Below are 18551 nucleotides of genomic sequence, written 5' to 3'. Positions count from 1 at the left end.
GAAACGCGATTCGTCTGAAAAAGTCAACTATACAAGATCACCATTGACTTTTGGGGAATTTTGGTCAACCATGACTTTTGAAGTTTTGAATCATCAATATATGATATATGAAGTCATTTGATCAAGAAAAATCAAGAAAATCAATCAAGAATCAAAAAGTCAAAGTTTGACTTTCATACTTAGAAAATTTTTCTAAGTGTTTTTCATGGTTTTTTTCAAACTTTGAAAGGGAATTTCTCAAAATTTCACCTACAAACTGAAAAAAACTTCCAACATGAAAGTTGTAGATTTTGATCCAATAAACAACTTTGACACATATAAATTTTTTCCAAAAGATCAACCATTTAAGAGATATGGAGCTTCAAAGTTGGTATCTTTTGAAAATTTCACTTAAAACTTCATTTTCTTCAAAGTTCATGGATCTTTTTCACCCATTTCCTTAAAGGTCTTGAAGAAACTTTCAACTAGGCTTTTGAAGTGTGTAACATGAGCTTTCCAAAATGTCCAAGAGCATGAAAAATTATGAAGTGGAGCTATGGTTTTGAATTTTGTCATTAGAGGTCCTTATGCTTGAATTATAAGCCATTTTTTCACAAAGTTTGAACACTTTTTGGAGTATGATGCAAGAAATGACAAAAAAAAAAAGCAATGAGTGAAAGATATTTACTTCTTGAGATAGTATTGGAAAGAGATAAGAAGCATGTGAGATTTTAACCATGGTTAACATTTTTAACCAAATCCATTTAATGGAAATATTCTCTTTTATCTCTTAAGCAAAAAACCATCATTGCAATCTCAACTTGCCAAGGTTTGTGATCAAATTTCGTGGCCTATAAATAGAGAAGAAAATCACATTCCAAAGGACACCAAAATTTGTCCAAGAACTTGTTTTCTCATTCTTTCTTCATTTACAAGTTTCATAGTTTTTCAAAGAGGTTAGAATCTCAAATTGCAAATATTTCAAGTTCTAACCAAAGGTGTCATTCAAACATCTTCTAAACATCATTTAGAAGTTGTTCATCACTTTAAACCACCATAAAATCAAGCCAAAGTCAGTTTGCTCACAAAAAATCCATACTTGCAAAGTTTGAGCCAAAACTTCCAAACTTGAAATTTACCCGAGCTTGTCCAAATCTACCACTTCAAACACCTTCCATACATCAATTAGAAGTGATCCAAACATCTGGAACACTTCTGGATGTAGAGAAACACCATGGCCGTTTTCAGTTTGGAGCCAAAACAGGTGGAGGTCTGTAGAATGATTCAAGAGGTTTCAAGCAGGTTTAAAAGCATCAACATGATCCTTGAACATTCCTGAAGCTAACCAGATCAATTCCAAGTATCAAAACCTCCAGAACAATCATTCAGAACTCACGGTTTACACACCTCTAACTCAACTTCGATTTTGCTTTTATACACGTTTTTAATCCATTTCAATTGCATATTTATGTTTGTTATGATGCATGGAACGTTTCTGGGTGGTTTAATTTGTGTTTAGTCACGAGGACAGAGGTATGCCATTTTTGGTTTGTTTAGGGTTTCATTTTAGGTCTTTTTGCTACAGGTGAAATTGGCCCGAAAGGAGATCACCATTTGATTAAGAGAGCAAAACCAAGTCGTACCCTGGCCCTATATTGGATTTATTGTTGTTATCTTGCGTTTTTGAAATTTCAGGTGCTATGGCTATGGAGGTTCAACCGTGGGTAAAAGTCCCTCTAAAACGACGGCCAAAGGTTGGGGATGATGGTGTGTCACCTCGCCATTGGATGAATTCAAAATGACGCGCGCGTTTTTGTTTGGAGACTGAACGGATCCCATGTGTTTGGTCCCACATACATACCACGTGCTCTCACGCTTGCAGCCATCAGATCTCATTTAAACTCCCATCCAACGCTCTTGAAAGCGCGAGTCCACCATAGACCATCAACTCTGCCACACAGGATCATACATATTAATATTTTCTTAATTAATTTGTTTTTCTTTGCATAATTAATTAAAAATACTTTTAAAAATCCAAAAAATCATTTTAATTTCACTTTTAGGTTGATAAAATATTTAATTAATTTTTGACATGAAAATATTTTATTTTTCTTCATAATTAATTTATTTTGTTAATTAATTAGTAATTGTGTGAATATTTGCTATTAATTAATATCAACCAATCAAAAACTCCAAAAAAAATATTTTCTTTTTATATTTAGGTTTATACTTGTATAATCTAATTTGTGACATAAAAAGAATTATTTTTCTTGTTAAGTTTAATTATTTGAATAATTATTTGTTTAATTATCTTATTAATTAACTTAATTCCATTCAAAAAAAACACACAAAAAAATATCTTCTCTTAGATTATTTTCTTTTGAATTTGATATCATCATATAACCTTCTTGTAATTAATCATTTGAATTTTCATGTTCTGATTTTTGATTACTATTGCAGATCACTTGAATAATTACAATTCATTTAAGGTTTCGAGATCTGTTTCTTTGTCGTCTTCTGGCTTTGTCTATTTTTCTGTCTTCCATTTGCTACAGAGGATGATCATGAAATAATTTATTCCAAGCATATCATTTGAAGATCAAGGTAACACCTCAAGCTCAGAAATCCAATTTTCTCATTCTTCGAGGTAAGCCTAAAACTCAATCAACTGTTTTCACAACAGTAATCAAATCACTTTCAAATCATCCATTGTTTTTCAAAACAGTGGGGCCTCTCGAATATTAGAGAGTGTAAGTCCCATTTCTTTTCTTTTTGTACAGTTTTTTTAACAATAAAACTTTTTCAAAATAAAATCTTTTCAAACATTCAAATCATTTTCAAAACCATCCACCCTGTTTTATGAAAATAAAACAGGGGCCTCTCGAATATTAGAGAGTATAAGACCCACTCCTTTTTCCTTTTATACAGTTTTTCTTTGTACAGAAAACTCTTTCAAAACAAACTTTTCAAACTGTTTTCAAAACAACAAACGACGCGTTTGTAAATAAAACGATCAACCATGTTTTGTAAATATACCATCGGGCCTCCACGTAGGTATAAGTCCCAAGCCCTTTTGTACATATCCACTCCAGTACATGAAATTAGGTATTTCATCGTACGCCTTTTTGTACATATCTCAATCTGTTTTTTTAACTTTGAATAACAAACCAAAAATGAAGGTTTCTTTAAATCTTCCCAAAAATACCATGGGCCTCCATGTAGGTATAAGTCCCAAGCCCCTTTGTAAATACCTGTTTACATAGCTTTGAATAAACTCAAGTGGACTTCTCCCCGAGTGTGAGTCCCGAGCCCTGTGTATACAAATGGATCATGCTTACAGGTATATTTCCTTCATAAACTCCATTATATACACACACTTTGTCATATATGTATAACTATTCATATTTGTTCATGTACTTATTCATGTTTGTTCGTACTTGTTCATACTTGTGATTGTGTTATATATGCTTATTCAACTTAGTACAACACTAGGTTCCCCATAGCCTCCTATTGGGCTTCGTGCAAAGAATCTCCACTAGTTTAGGTTAGGACATAGAGTATGGTTTCCCGGTGAAATCGCTCTAAGAGCTCAAACCAACTATACCATGCCTCCCCTTGGGCTTTGTACAAACGAGTGACCCTCCCATAGCCTCCTCTTGGGCTTACAATGCAAGGACCCTGGATTGTCCCTCCCATAGCCTCCTCTTGGGCTTACAATGCAAGGACCCTCGGATAGCCTCCTCTTGGGCTTCGTACAAGGACCCACGGGCTTCTTATAAGCATCCCCAATATCCAAATCAAAATACCCTAGGAGATTAGACATTTATCATCTCTATGATAGGAGTATCTCTTCTATATCATCACAAACAATCAATCAATCAAACTTTTTTGCCACAAGGCTGGCTAATCAATCAAACTTCTTTTTGCCACAAGGCTGGCTAATCAATCAAACTGTTTTACCACCGTACTGGATGATTAATCAAAGTTTTTGTCACAAGGCTGACTTCATTGAAACTTTTGCCACAAGGCTGGCTGATTAATCAAAGTTTTTGTCACAAGGCTGACTTCATTGAAACTTTTGCCACAAGGCTGGTTAAACACAAAAACATCTTTATCATTCTAAGCACCCTAAGTGGCATGGCCCCGGGCTTATAATGAAAAGATTTTCAAACAAAAAGCAAACAGATGTATGTGATGATATAGATTAGATACATCTAGCATTTAGACGACATTTGTCTATTTTCCTTTGCTTCCACTAGCATAAGTGGGAACTACGATTGCTCTGACTTTCTCAACATCCCTTTGAGAATACGTAGGCACAAGGTCGATCCTTGGCGAGCAAAACAAAACAAAAAAAACCATTCAAACCTTAGCACCCGTAGACCCCGAGCTACAGATGCTCTGATTCCCTCTAAGGGATATGTATGCAGAGGATCGCGATGATCTTTGCGAGCATAATCAAACAAACACCTTAGGTCCCACCTATTTCACAAGAACCTCCCCCATAACAAGAATGAAAAACAAAGCAAAGAAACCTATAGAGTACTATAGATACGTTGGGTGCTAATACCTTCCCTTCGTATAACCAACCCTCTTACCCAAGATCTCTCCCCCCACTTTTAGGTTATTGCAGCTTTTTTCCTTTTCCTCCTTTGGAAATAATAAAAAGTTTGGTCGGTACAAAAGAAAAATCATTTTTTTTTGAGCACTCGAGCCCAAAGAAGGCATCAGGTGTCTCATCCGAAAAAGGACATACGATTTTTCGCCCGCGACAAGTTCCCTTAATTCTCTTTTTATTTATTTCATTTATTACATAAATATTTTTTCTTCCTTTTACTTAATTATTTTATGTATTTTTTTAACTATTTCTTTTGATTTTCAACCTCCTTTTTTTTATATATACAAAAATAATTTTAATTAATTTAATTTTAATTAATAATTTTAATTAATTAGGGTTAGGTTTATAATTATTTTTTATAAAGTAATTATTTTAATATTTTAAATCCCTATTTTATTTTTATCAACTATTTTTTATCATGATCACTAATCACTGTTATTGGTAGGTGTTGTACATTAACTTTAGTCTAGGTTTTTTTATTTACATATTTTTTCTATTAAACCATAATGAACTTCTGTCCCCTTTTAGGGTTTGTTTTTGCCTTACCCTTTTGTGCCTCAATTATTAATATTTTAATTTTTGACCTGTCACGTTATAATTGTTGAGATCTTTAATGCACTAACATTTTTCTTCTTTGTGCCCAATTTTCAGGGTTAATCAAAATCCTCCGACTACGCGCCATACCAATCGAAAAGCTAAGTTCTAATCCTTTTCTTATTTAAATGTTATTTTATCTTTTATTTTTTGCCTTTAATTTAATTATTTTGCCTTTTAAATTCAATTAATTTACTTTGTCTTTCTGATCAATGAACTAGCCATGCACTCACCCCTTTTGGTTTCTATTTTTCCCACTTTTTCAGGGTTTGCCAACCGCCAAAGCTCAAATAGTCGGTAACCCTAAAACTCTAATCTCTTTTAATTATTACCTGTGTCAAACCTATTATGAATCCGCTGGTTACAATTTCCCTTCCCCCGTTATTATTGTTAATATTATTTGTTGTGGTTAGTAATCTTAGGGAGTGCAAGCCTTGAATTGAATTAGCCCCACTAATTACAAGATAAATAACTGAATTTAATCACGTGATTGTTGCACACACGCACCCTTTGGGTAACCTCTCTGTTGCCTTGTTGCCTTGTTACCTTGTTGCCTTGTTGCCTGTTGCCTTTGTGTTTTTGCAGAATAAGCCACGTCCCTCGAATTCGAAGATACCTCAGCCATGCTGCCTCGAATACTAAAGGTCATACGACCCTAAATGATGCTGCCTTCGATACGCAATATGACCTCGACCCTCGGAAGTTGCCTAAGGAAAAAGGCTGAGGTATCTTCTGGCTGCCTACGAATAAGGCTTATTCTGATCCTTACCTTAGACTACCCGCCCTCCTATGGCATGGGACAGTCTTATGGCAAAGGATATTTCGATGACCCTTCTACCTCCAAACGAAAGGCTTCCTGCCCTCTTATGGCAAGGATAGACCCTTTTATTCTGAAAGGCTAAAAAGAGACCTATCATCTGAGTTTAAGGTAATTGCCCCTAATTGCCTTGCAATGCTCAATTTTCATATTCTTTCTCACAATTCTTCGAAAACTGGCTACGCTCATTTACGAGCTAAAGTCCACTTTTTCTTTCATCTACCTTTTTCTAAAAACAAACGAGCAAGCAAAGCAATTAAGAGCCCATGGAAAACCATGGATGCAAAGGGTGCCTTACACCTTCCCTTTGCATAAATTATCCCCCCGAACTTAGATTTCTTAAAAAGGTTTTTTTCTGTTTCTTTTAGCCTTTCTGAATTTGTTTGGATAAAATAAAAGTCGGTGGCGACTCTTGCTTAACCGCGATATTTCGATCGATAAAAAGTCAGTTCACCGTATTACAATAGTGAACCAAATGAAGGCATTTTTTGTCAGCGAACTAGGGAAATATTTGATCCTTAAATCCTCGTTTCCCGCTAAGTCTCCTGCTTCTGTCAAATATCTAGCAATATGTTCCACGGTTGACTCATTAGTTTCGCCTGAAAATTTTGTGAATTTGGGAACCTTAGTTCCCCTAGGCAATTCTGTCTGCATGATATAGTCTGATATAGGGGATGTATAATTTGGACGTCTAAGTCCAGTACTAAGGCCATTATTGGCCATAACCCTTTCTATCATGGCAGTTAAATTATTTTCTGTGGCCAGATTTTCTCTTCTAACTCTTTGGACAATCTCATCTGGATGTTCGTCCCTACCCACAATCCTCAATCTGGGTCGCTCTTCCTCCATTTCCTGTCGAAAGGGGACGGTCCTTTGACTTGAATCCTCTAAGTTAATTACTGGAGTTCTCTCGAACGACTCCGTTCTTCGTGAGGGGCCTATATCCCTAGTAGTTGTCCTATGTGGCGGGACTATATCTTGTACACGCTCCAAGATAGGCCTCTCTTCTTGATTCGAGGGCTGTTTGTCTTTCCTTTTAGACGGTGGTACTCCCATGAATTCTGCCATTCGATTCATTTGAGATGATATTTTTTGGAAAATTTCCATGTTTTCTCTATTTGTAGTAGTAACATTTGCCATTAGTGGGCTCAAGACTGAAGTTAATTCTCTGGCCAAAACCCCTACCATATCATGGTTGCTTGCATCCATTTCTTGTCGAAATGTTGCTTGGTTATTTGTGGTGAAGTGGGGTATTTGGGTAGAAAAATTAGTGTTGCGTCCACTTCGACCCACTGAACTAGCATTCGGTGAAAATGTCGCATTATTAATTGAGGCATTTATAGGTCTTGCCCCTCGTATGTCTGTTCCAAATGGGTATGGCATTCCATACATACTATTTGGTCTCCATTCGAAAGCAGAATTTGTGCCTTGACCAAACGAATTGTTTGCAGCATTTGTCAAGGGAAACAATACATCCTCTGCACTTGTGGATGAGGGTGCGGTTGTCGACACTGAAACTGGAACAGTCCCTGAGGGCCCTGTAGTATTTTCAGGCATAGCCTGGGAATTATCTGCAGGTCTCGATCCATTTGGACCCGTCGTATTCTGTGTTCCTTGAGTGGAAGTCGAATTTGCCGCTCCTGATCCTGAACCTTGTGGGGGATCCTGATCACCCCCTGCACTGGCCGTAACGACCATTTTCCTGTTGTACCTTCGTTTGGGAATCAGTTGTGCACTGTTCTTTAATTTACCGTTCCTAAGGTTCATACAAGGTCTTGATATTGTCTAGACAAAAACAAAGCAATTGATTAAAACAATCCGCTTGACACTGTCCCACCAGGTGTGCCAATTTGTTTACGGTGATTTCCGGTAAACAACCGCTAGTCTTCCAAACTATAATAAATATGATTTGGTTACTCGCAGGATCGACTAGATTGATCCTAGGACACATAGTCAAAAAGATTGTTATCAATGTTCATTCGAATCATATTCGTGATTCGTCCTCTTCGATAAGCGTTGTTCGATTAAAGAACAAATAATCTTGATAATTACTTTGTTATATGTAATTGTAACTTCAACAAAAAGATAAGTAACATAACATATGAAACTTAAAGACTGTTAAAACATAAAGAATCTTAAACTGCAGAAACGTTAAAGATTTTGAAAGTAAATAATCGTGAAAGTAAATTCGAAAGTAAGTGATATTAAATTAAAGATACAGGAATGTAAATGACAAGAAGTAACTGGAATGCAGTAATTCTGAAATATATTCGAAAACGAAATACAATACACATGTATTAAAATGGTGGTGTCATACGTACATTTTCTCAGCGAACTCTTTCTCTTAATGCTTGATACTTGAGTAAATATGTGAGTGATTTGTACAAAATGAACACACAAAATCCTAACATTAAGACTCCTATTTATACTAGTTTCGACCTTAACGGTCCTACACTAATCTGCTGCCACGTTTCTCATAAGAACTTCCAGCGAAGCCATCTGTTATTGGACAGTTACGAAACCGTCTTCGAATTTCAAATCTTCCCGCCTGAGTCCGTCTTCGACGCGTGGCAGTGTATTAAAAAACACTACGAAAACACGCTAAGTAGTAATACTTAAATACATATTCTATAAATTTTGTCTAAGTCCCAAAGACATATGCTTTCATTAGTCTTTCAATGTTCACTATCTTCATCGAACTTAGAAGTCTTTATTCTCGAAGCATGACCATCAGTAGCCATTCTTTTACTTTTTAAGGGATGGCCATCAGTAACCATCTTTCCTTCGATTTCCTACTCCTTCGAAGGACAAACACTATGAAACGAAATCTTCAGCTAACAGTGTATGAGATCAAAACAGTGTAAAGTAGAATTATCACTAGTATAGAAAGGTAAACGTTTTTGTTTAGCATTGAAACAAGTATCACAAGGATCCTAATTTTTGTGCAAACTAGATAGGGGAAATTTTTTATTTATTTGAACAAGAGTCTCATAGGATGTGTGTCCTAATCTATTATGCCAGAGAGTACAAGTGTTGATAGCTGAGACTTTGGAAATAGAGATGGATGGTGAGGTGAAAGTGTAGAGACCATAATGAAGTTTAACTGCACCAATCATCATCAGGGTATGTGTACCCTGTAAGAGACAATGAGTACTAGTGAAAAGGCATAGACATTTGAGAGAATCACACAATTTAGAAATGGATATGAGGTTAGTTGAAAAAGTAGGGATATATAAGACTTCATGTAACTGAAAATGTTTGTTGAAAGATATAAAACCAGAATGAGTGGTGGGAACGGTGACTCCATTAGGGAGTCAAACAAGAATAGGTGAAATAGGGTGAAGGCTAGTGAATAAGGACCTATTGTTGCACACATGGTCTATGGAACCAGTGTCAAGCAACCATTCAGTTTTATCAGAAGCATAAGTATTATGGAGAAGAGCCATACCTAGGGGTGTACATGGGTTGACTCAACCCACAAAACCCGGTCAAACCCACAAAAAAAATCCACAAGAGTGGGTTGGGTCGGGTAATTGGGTGGATATGGGTTTCAAAACTAAAAAACCCATTTAAGAAATTGGGTTTTGGGCAAAAGCCAACCCAAACCCAAAAGACCCATTGACCCACTAATCAAATATTTATTATTACAATTTTAATAATTTTGATGAATATTAACTTATAAATTGTAATTTTAATCTCTAAACATTTACTATTTTAATGAACCATGACATTAACTAATTTTAAATGTTTCATTTTTTGGTTATTTTAATGCTAATACAATTTTATCTCATGCAATTTGAATTTGTTGCTAGTATTTTATAATAATTTTTATTAGTTGATATTATTATTTATTATTATATAATGCTAAAAGATAGTTAAAATAAATTATCTAATTTTTTTTAAGAAGATACAAATTTTGAGTAATTTTTATGAAAAAAATATGATAACTCATCATTTAGTTATTTAATGTTAATAAACAAAAAAATATATATTTGGACAACCCACTATCCAACCCAACCCAACCCGAAAAATAGTGGGTTTGCCAAAACCGGCCCATTGATGTAACGGGTGGTTAATTTACATCACTCAAACCAAAGTGTCTAATATGGGTTGGGTATTGGGTTTGGCCAAACCCAAACCAAACCGATCCATGTACACCCCTAGCCATACCTGGTTTGGAGGCATAACTGGATTAAAGATGTTGAATGTTTGGTGCAGATGAAACAATGCTTTGCGAAAGGAGTGCAAGAAGAGCTCTTTGTTGTTCTGCAGTGAAACCAATATTTCCAAATGTGTCTTCAGATGGACCAGAATTGTCTTCTTCAGGATTGCATTCATCAGAGGTGGCATGGGCTATATTAGGCTTTCTGAGATATGGTGGGAATCCATGTTTTTTGAAGCACACTTCTATGGTATGGCCAGGTTTATTGCAATGGGTGCAAATCTTGAGACCTTTTGATTTAGGGTTGTAGGATGGTTTAACATTTGTATAAGGGGAACGCCCTTTTGAGGGAGGATTTTGAAAATTGGCTATGAGTTTTTCTTCCACAACAGGGTTAGAGGTTTGTCTCTCTTGTTGGATTAACATAGAGAAAACCTTGTTAACCCTGGGTAGGGGACTAATGAGCATTATTTGAGATCTGACAGGGGCATATTGTTCATTTGAGCCCTTAAAGAAGCATATGGGGAGTGGGCGAAAGTTATCAAATTCCTGCCATAATTTTTTCAATGTTGTGAAGTATTGAGTAATAGTTTGATCACCTTGCTTTTGAGCATAGATTTCTTCTTGAAAGTCTGAGATTCGAAAAATGTTGCCTTGATGATACCTTTCATGTAATTCTTCCCAGATTTCTTTAGCAGAGTCAATCCAAAGAACACTTTCAGAGATATCTTTATCAATGGAATTGGTGATCCATGCCATGACCATGTTGTTGCAGCGATTCCATAGAACATGGTCGGGATTAGAAGAATCGGGACGAATTAGGGTTCCATCAATGAACCCTAATTTGTTCTTGGACATGAGGGCTGATTTGAGAGATCGTGACCATGAATGGAAATTGGAGTTGTTTAGGGGAGGTGTGACGAGTGATAAGCCAGGGTTGTCACTAGGTTGCATATAGTATGGATCCAGCATATCTTGTTGGAAAGATCGAATCTTGGGGTTATTTGGCATGTTTCTGGATTTGGGAGATGGAGACTCGTCGTCTAAATCTGACATGAAGGTGAGAACAAAAGGAAAAGAGAGGTTTTAAAGGAAAGGGGAGGGAGAACGATGGGAGGCAAAAAAAAGGAAGAACATGGATGGTGGTTAAGATGAGGACAAGACGAAGAAGAACGAATATGGGGGGATGGTGGAGGAACGAAGAAGAGTGAAGGTGGGGAAGCAAAAGAGAGAGAAAAAAAATGAAGGTTGAATGGATCAAAGCAATCTTACTGATACCATGTTAAAATGATGAAGCAGAAGCATTGAGAACTTCAAGAACAAGGATAAAAGGAATTGGAAAATATTATTATCACTGAATATTTGTTATTGATTATTACATTGAAGTGGTGGACTATATATGGAAATCAATATAGCCGTTACATAACTGTTAAGAGATAAAAGTGAAAAAAAAGGAGAGCATAACTGGGCATAGGGATTCATTGTGTTATGGGTTTGTTATTGGGCCATTGCATTTCAACAAATAATGATGAATAAACGGATGAAGACATGTGATGATGACAATTTTGATTGAACTGACATAGGAAATATTAGGTGGCATCACTAACAACATCAACGAGAACTAAACAAATAATAAGTAACCAATGAATTTCCACAAATTTAAATAATTTTTCAATATATCTTTCTATATATTTAAACCTATCAAGATACATATTTTTGAATAATTTCTGATTAGCTAAAGGCAAGGGTGGACGTCCCACCCATTCCCCCTTTAGGGATGGGCGTCCCACTTCCAAGGACTACAGGGCGGGCGTCTCATACTCGTTATGGCCCCGCCCTATTTTTTTCTCATCCTCTTCAGTCTTCAACCTAGTAACGTTCTAAACTTTCTAGAGAATCATCAACACCGTATCTCGGAACAATATTCATCACTCGAATAATCTAATTTATCCAAAATCACAGACAACACAACAATTCCATAATCACATAACGTTAATATTCACAATCGATTTACAAAAAGTTCAACGCAACAATACCACAAATACCAAAATCATACCGAAACATAGAGACAGTATTATTATCCTAAACCCCACTTACGATTCATCATATCCCCGTTTATAGAGCAAGAACTCCACCCTTACCTTGTATTCGGAGTCCGCTCTACAATTTCAGGTCAAATTTCAAGCTTCCGGCTTCGCAAAATTCTTCCGTTTTCTCTTTTTCGTATCTTTTTTTCCTCTTCAATTTATCTCTTCTCTATGCCGCTTTGTTATCTTTCCTAAAAATTAAGTTACTGGCTTTTCTAAAACCTAAATAATGATGCCTCACTAATTCCAATTGGACCAATAAAGTATTCACGCACTGCATAACTCTCACAAGCCCATTTTAATTTATTTATTAAACTCCCTGTTTACTCAATACCTCGTATTTTTCGGTCTAATTTTAATTACTCAGATTAAATATTGACCTGCTATCCCGAACTAATACCGACTAAATCGTTGCAAAATGCAAAAATTTCAATAAATAACACAAATGACTAAATTAAGCAAATAATCATTTTTCTGGGCGTTACAACTTAATTAGAAGCCAAACCATGAAGATTCTCGGGAGTAGTTTGTTTGATTTGTTGTTTTGTTGTTGATCACCATCAGGCTTATTGATGGGATTGATCTTTTGAGCGGATGTGCTTATTGGAAAGATTTTTAATGAACTATTCTTTAGTTTGATTTTTATATGATAATTTGTTCTTGTTCGGAGCTCAATTTCTCTTTGTCTCATATTTGCTTGAAATTACGAATCAAAGTGTCAATCGCTTGGAAATATTAAAGATGTCGCTTGCATTCGTATCCATGCATTCCATACATTCATGCATAACAGGTGTGTCACATGATTTTCTTGTTGCTGATTGGGTTTTCTGTGCAATAGTGTTTGCTCATTCCTACTCGCACCGCTACAGTACTTGTGCTAATTAAAGGTTCACTCTGTATTAAGGTAATTGTGTATTTTTCAATTCTATTATTTACTTATTTTTATTTGTTTAATTTCTATTTTCTATGATTTTTAATTTTACTTTATTTACTAATTTTAGTTGTATTTATTTGTAGGTGAGTTTGAAGCATTCTATAATACTTTGTTTTAGTAAATATTTTGTTGAATAAATCAAGTTGGGAAATAGAGTGAATTTCAAGATGAATTGAAATATTTTTTTTGTGAAGATATGATTTGTCATTCTTTGTATGAATGTGAATATATGTCTATTTCATTACATTTATTTAGATCACATTCCTTCTCACTTCATTTTACTCTACTGTTTCTTTTTTTACTTGTAGTAACGTAATTGTGTCTTTTCCATTTTATATTTACATTAGTTATTTATTTTTATTTGTTTTACTTTGTATTAACGTAATTGTCTATTTTTTATTTTTTATTTTTATTATTTATTGATTTTTATTTGTTTAACTTCTATATTCTTCTATTTTTAATTTTATTTTGTTTACTAATTTTAGTTGTGTTTATTTGTAGGTGATTTTGAAACATTCTAAAATACCTTTTTTTAGCAAAGATTTTTTTGAATAAAAGTTGTGAAATAGAGTGAGTTTCATGAGGAATTAAAATATATTTTTTGTCACGTATGGAGAATTTTATTTATTTATTTATTTTATTATTCTTTTATTAATAATTATTTAATATTATGTTATTTTACTTTCTTCTAATTTTATTGATGGTAACTAGCTAATTCATATATTTAAGTATACATTAATCACAAATTTTCATAAATATTTTGTTTGATTAATTGATATATTTGGTCAATCTAATAGATTATAAATGAATTTCACAGATTAATTTAAATTAATGATTTTCATTTTTCTTTCTAATTTTAGTATTTCTTTTTTAATTTATAGTTATGTTTTATTTATCTTGTTCTTTTCTTATTATTATTATTATTATTATTATTATTATTATTATTATTGTTTTCTATTATTAACTAATGTTTTATTAATATTTTATTTTGTATTTTATCTAATAGGTTGTAAATGATCTCATTGATCTTTACAAATTGTTCTAATTAATTATTTCTATTTTTCTTTTGGACTTTAATATTAGTTTATAATTTTTGATTATGTTTTATTTTGTGGTGTTATTTTTTATTAATATTTTAGTAATGATTTTTTGTTTATTAATGTTTTTATTAATATTGAAGAAATCGAGTTGTATGAGAGAGTGATTGTGAAAAAGTATTTTCATTTTTAAATATATTTTAATTTTAATTTTGATCTATTTCATTTCTTTATTAATTTATGAAAATTTTATTTTAAATAGTTAAATAATAATATATAACATCTAAACAATCCATCTATATATGCAACCAATTTTAAAATTATTCTCAATATTTTTAAATTATATTAATTACCAATAATATTTAGTGGAAAGCAATGTAGTTAAAACTAGACCGGATATTAAACCGGTTTATTCAAGGGTTTAGGGTTTAAAGGTTCAACTGAAGTTCAACCGGGGTTTAACCGGTAATAGTTAAATATATATATTTTTATTTTAATAATAATAATAAATATATTTCACACTATTTAAAATAAATTTCACAAAAAATTTAGATAAGAAAAATAAATTTAAAAGAATAATATATATATATTAAAAATATTTTTTTATCAATAATTATTTCATGAATGAATGAAAATAGTAGAAATATAGTTTATTTTATTTCTTATTGTCCTTTTAAAAAACAAATGTATTCGGCTGCATATATTTAGTAAGCCCAAACCTCTTATTCATAACCTTGATTCATTTATTTAACGGTTGCCGGTTCTGAAGCATAGCGGTTTTCAGCACTGTTAGGATAGTACTTGGATTCGGTTCCCGGTTCAACCGCTCAACCGGTCGGTCCGGTTCGATTTTAACTACCATGGTGGAAAGTACTTCTTTTGCCTCCAAATTCGCACAAAATCGGAAAAAAATTGTTAGAAATTCTCAACAGACTCATCCTCTTCATTCCCGCTATATAACTTCTTTCTTCAAACCGTTTTTCTCTTTCTATTTCTTTCACCTCTCTCTTCAACTCACATTGTGAAGTTGAAGATTCTTGTCTTTTCTGTTACAATCCAGTTTCTTCTTCTTAGGTAAGGAAGTTTTCTAAGAGTACTAGTGTTTTTAGCGTGTTTTTGATGCTTAGTGTTAATAGAAACTTTGTTTATTGCAGTTCAGTTTGTTACTTCATCCTTGTTTACAGTCGAATTTCATCATCACTAAACTATTTCTCTCCTTACGATACTCTGTTTCTGATTTGTTATAATCTTTAATGGAAATTGTTGTTTGTGATCTCATTCACATTTTCTTGAATCCATTACTCTCAGCGGTAAATGTCGTTCGAATACTGAGATTTATACGTTAGTTGTTTATTTTTTCACGTTCGGTAGCATTTTGGTTTTTGTTTTTAATTATACTGATTCATTTTCGTTTGTTTAGCTTCATTTTCATTTTCAATTACACAGGTTCATTTTCGTATATGCTTCGTTTTCGTTTATACTTCGTTTTCCTTTTCAATTTTGTTTGTTTTCGTTTTCAATTTTCTTGCGTTCATGCTTATACAGCGTCATTTTTGTTTTCAATTACACATGTTCGTTTATGCTTCGTTTTCCTTTTCAATGTTGTTTGTTTTTCGTTTTCAATTTTCTTGCGTTCATGCTTATATAACTTTATTTTCGTTTTCAATTACACTGGTCCGTTTTCGTTTCAATTGTGTTTGTTTTTGTTTTCAATTTTCTTGTGTTCATGCTTATACAACTTTATTTTCGTTTTCAATTACACAGGTCCGTTTTCGTTTCAATTTTGTTTGTTTTCGTTTTCAATTTTCTCGCGTTCATGCTTATACAACTTCATTTTTGTTTTCAATTACACATGTTTGTTTTCGTTTATGCTTCGTTTTCCTTTTCAATTTTGTTTGTTTTTGTTTTCAATTTTCTTGCGTTCATGCTTATACAGCTTCATTTTTTTTCTCAATTACACATGTTCGTTTTCGTTTATGCTTCGTTTTCCTTTTCAATTTTGTTTGTTTTCGTTTTCAATTTTCTTGCGTTCATGCTTATACAACTTCATTTTTGTTTTCAATTACACATGTTCGTTTTCGTTTATGCTTCGTTTTCCTTTTCAATTTTGTTTGTTTTCGTTTTCAATTTTCTTGCGTTCATGCTTATACAACTTTATTTTCGTTTTCAATTACACAAGTCCGTTTTCGTTTCAATTTTGTTTGTTTTCGTTTTCAATTTTCTTGCGTTCATGCTTATACAACTTCATTTTTGTTTTCAATTACACAGGTTCGTTTTCGTTTCAATTTTGTTTGTTTTTGTTTTCAATTTTCCTTTTGTTTGCGTTTTGGTTTTCCTTTTGTTTTAGTTTTCAATTTTCATTTTGGTTTTCATTTAGACTTATACTTATACAGCTTCATATTCGTTTTCAATTATACAAGTTATTTTCGTTTATAAGCTTTACATACAGGTCTAGTTTATTGTTCTATGTGATTTCAATTAATTATGAGATTTTCCCATCCTTAGAAAAAATGGCTAATGAGATTCGGCATCTGATTGAACTCACATAGAATGACCTTGAGAAGTCCTCGAAAGAAGTTACCACGTTTGAGGCTGAGATCCAGCGATTCAAGAATACCCTTAATAACAATGAGGTGCCATACCAAGCTAAGATTCGCGCATGGTAATGATATATAAAACTTAATTTTGCAAGTTAAAGCATTATTGTTATTTATAATTGTTAACCCTATCTTTTATTACTAAACAAGGAATGACCTTGAAAAGAAGAAAAAACAAAAAGCAGGAAAGGGAGAGCATTGTTTTGGACTTCAAAGAAACATTAAAAAGCTGGAAGAGAAATTAGTTGCCTTGCTGTGTGCCTTAGACTAAAAGTGTTTTGGTTGTTTAAATAAAGGTTGGGTTCTTTGACCAACCTATTGCTTGACATTTATGCTTGCTAGTTTTAGCTTTATCTTCAGCTTATTGCTTTAGCTGCCTTAGACTGAAAGTGTTTTGGTTAGTTAAATAAAGGTTGGGTTCTTTACCAACCTAAAGCTTGACATTTATGCTTTCTCAGTAACATTTTTAGCTTTCTCTGTAACGCAATTTATATTATGCTTATTGTGATTGATGAATAACATTTTTAGCTTTCTCTGTAACGCAATTCATATTATGCTTGTTGTGATTGATGAATAACATTTTTAGCTTTCTCCGTAAGGCAATATATAGTGCAGTCAAAATGTAGCCACCACATGATGGTGCACATTTTACATCAGTACTATTTGTTGTAGTATTGTTGTTTTGGCAAATTTTCTTGATTGATCCTACTCAGTTGATTAGGGAAACAGTGATGTAGAACAACATAAGGATCAAATTTAGGATCATTGGTGAATGGTTTTATGTTAGGTCCATTAGACAAAATATGAAAATTGTTTGGCTGAAAGACTTTATTACAAAGTAGTGGTGTATTTATAAATTATGTTTACCTAAGTTAGTTATTATTATTCCTCCCAGAGGCCCATGGCCCAATCGTAGTAAATCCTAATAGTATATATATCTCTTGTATGTGCTGATGGAAATTAATGAAGAAAAATTGTTTTTATATTTTATCTCTTTATGCATTCTAGATCTAAATTTAGCTAGAGGAAAAATCTATCATTGGTGCATTCTTCCTTGTTCCTCAAACCTTCCATGGCTCCTCCTAAACCCCCAACCCTTATTCTAAGGAAATAGTAGAAGAAGTTGTCCATTTATCTAATGCTCTGCATGAAACCCACATGCAAATGGATGAACGTTTTGGTTTGGCTGTCGAGGATCTTGCTCAACAAATTGGGGAGGTTCACACAAGATTTGACAATGAGAAACTCATTACTGATACTAGGCATGAGTCTATTATGGAAAATCTCCAAAAACTGCTCACTCAAAAGCAACCACAACAGTCTGCTACTATTCACAGAAACACTATTCATGGTGGTATTGTTCATGGCAGTATGATAAATTCTGCAGCTGGAAGTTCAGGTATCACTCAAATCCCCTACTCTATACCTATGGTAACCTCTCCTATTCCCCAAATTGTAACCCTATCCACACCCCTCTTAAAAACTCAACCACATTTTTTAATACTCACCCACATTCTGCTGCTACAGTACCCCCTCGTTCCACAACACAAACATTGCGACCCCCATTTCTGCCTTATCATACCTCCCTTACACCTTTTCACCCAAACCTAGACTACAACACCCCTTTCATCCACCAACTTTCATACCCACCACCTCCTTAAATTCCTCTTTTACTCCAAGCTCGTACCCCTAAACTGGAACTTGCTATGTTTGATGGTTCCAACCC

This window comes from Vicia villosa, unplaced genomic scaffold (assembly GCF_029867415.1).
Source record: "Vicia villosa cultivar HV-30 ecotype Madison, WI unplaced genomic scaffold, Vvil1.0 ctg.000790F_1_1, whole genome shotgun sequence".
Lineage (NCBI taxonomy): Eukaryota > Viridiplantae > Streptophyta > Magnoliopsida > Fabales > Fabaceae > Vicia > Vicia villosa.
This window is presented reverse-complemented; position numbering follows the sequence as displayed.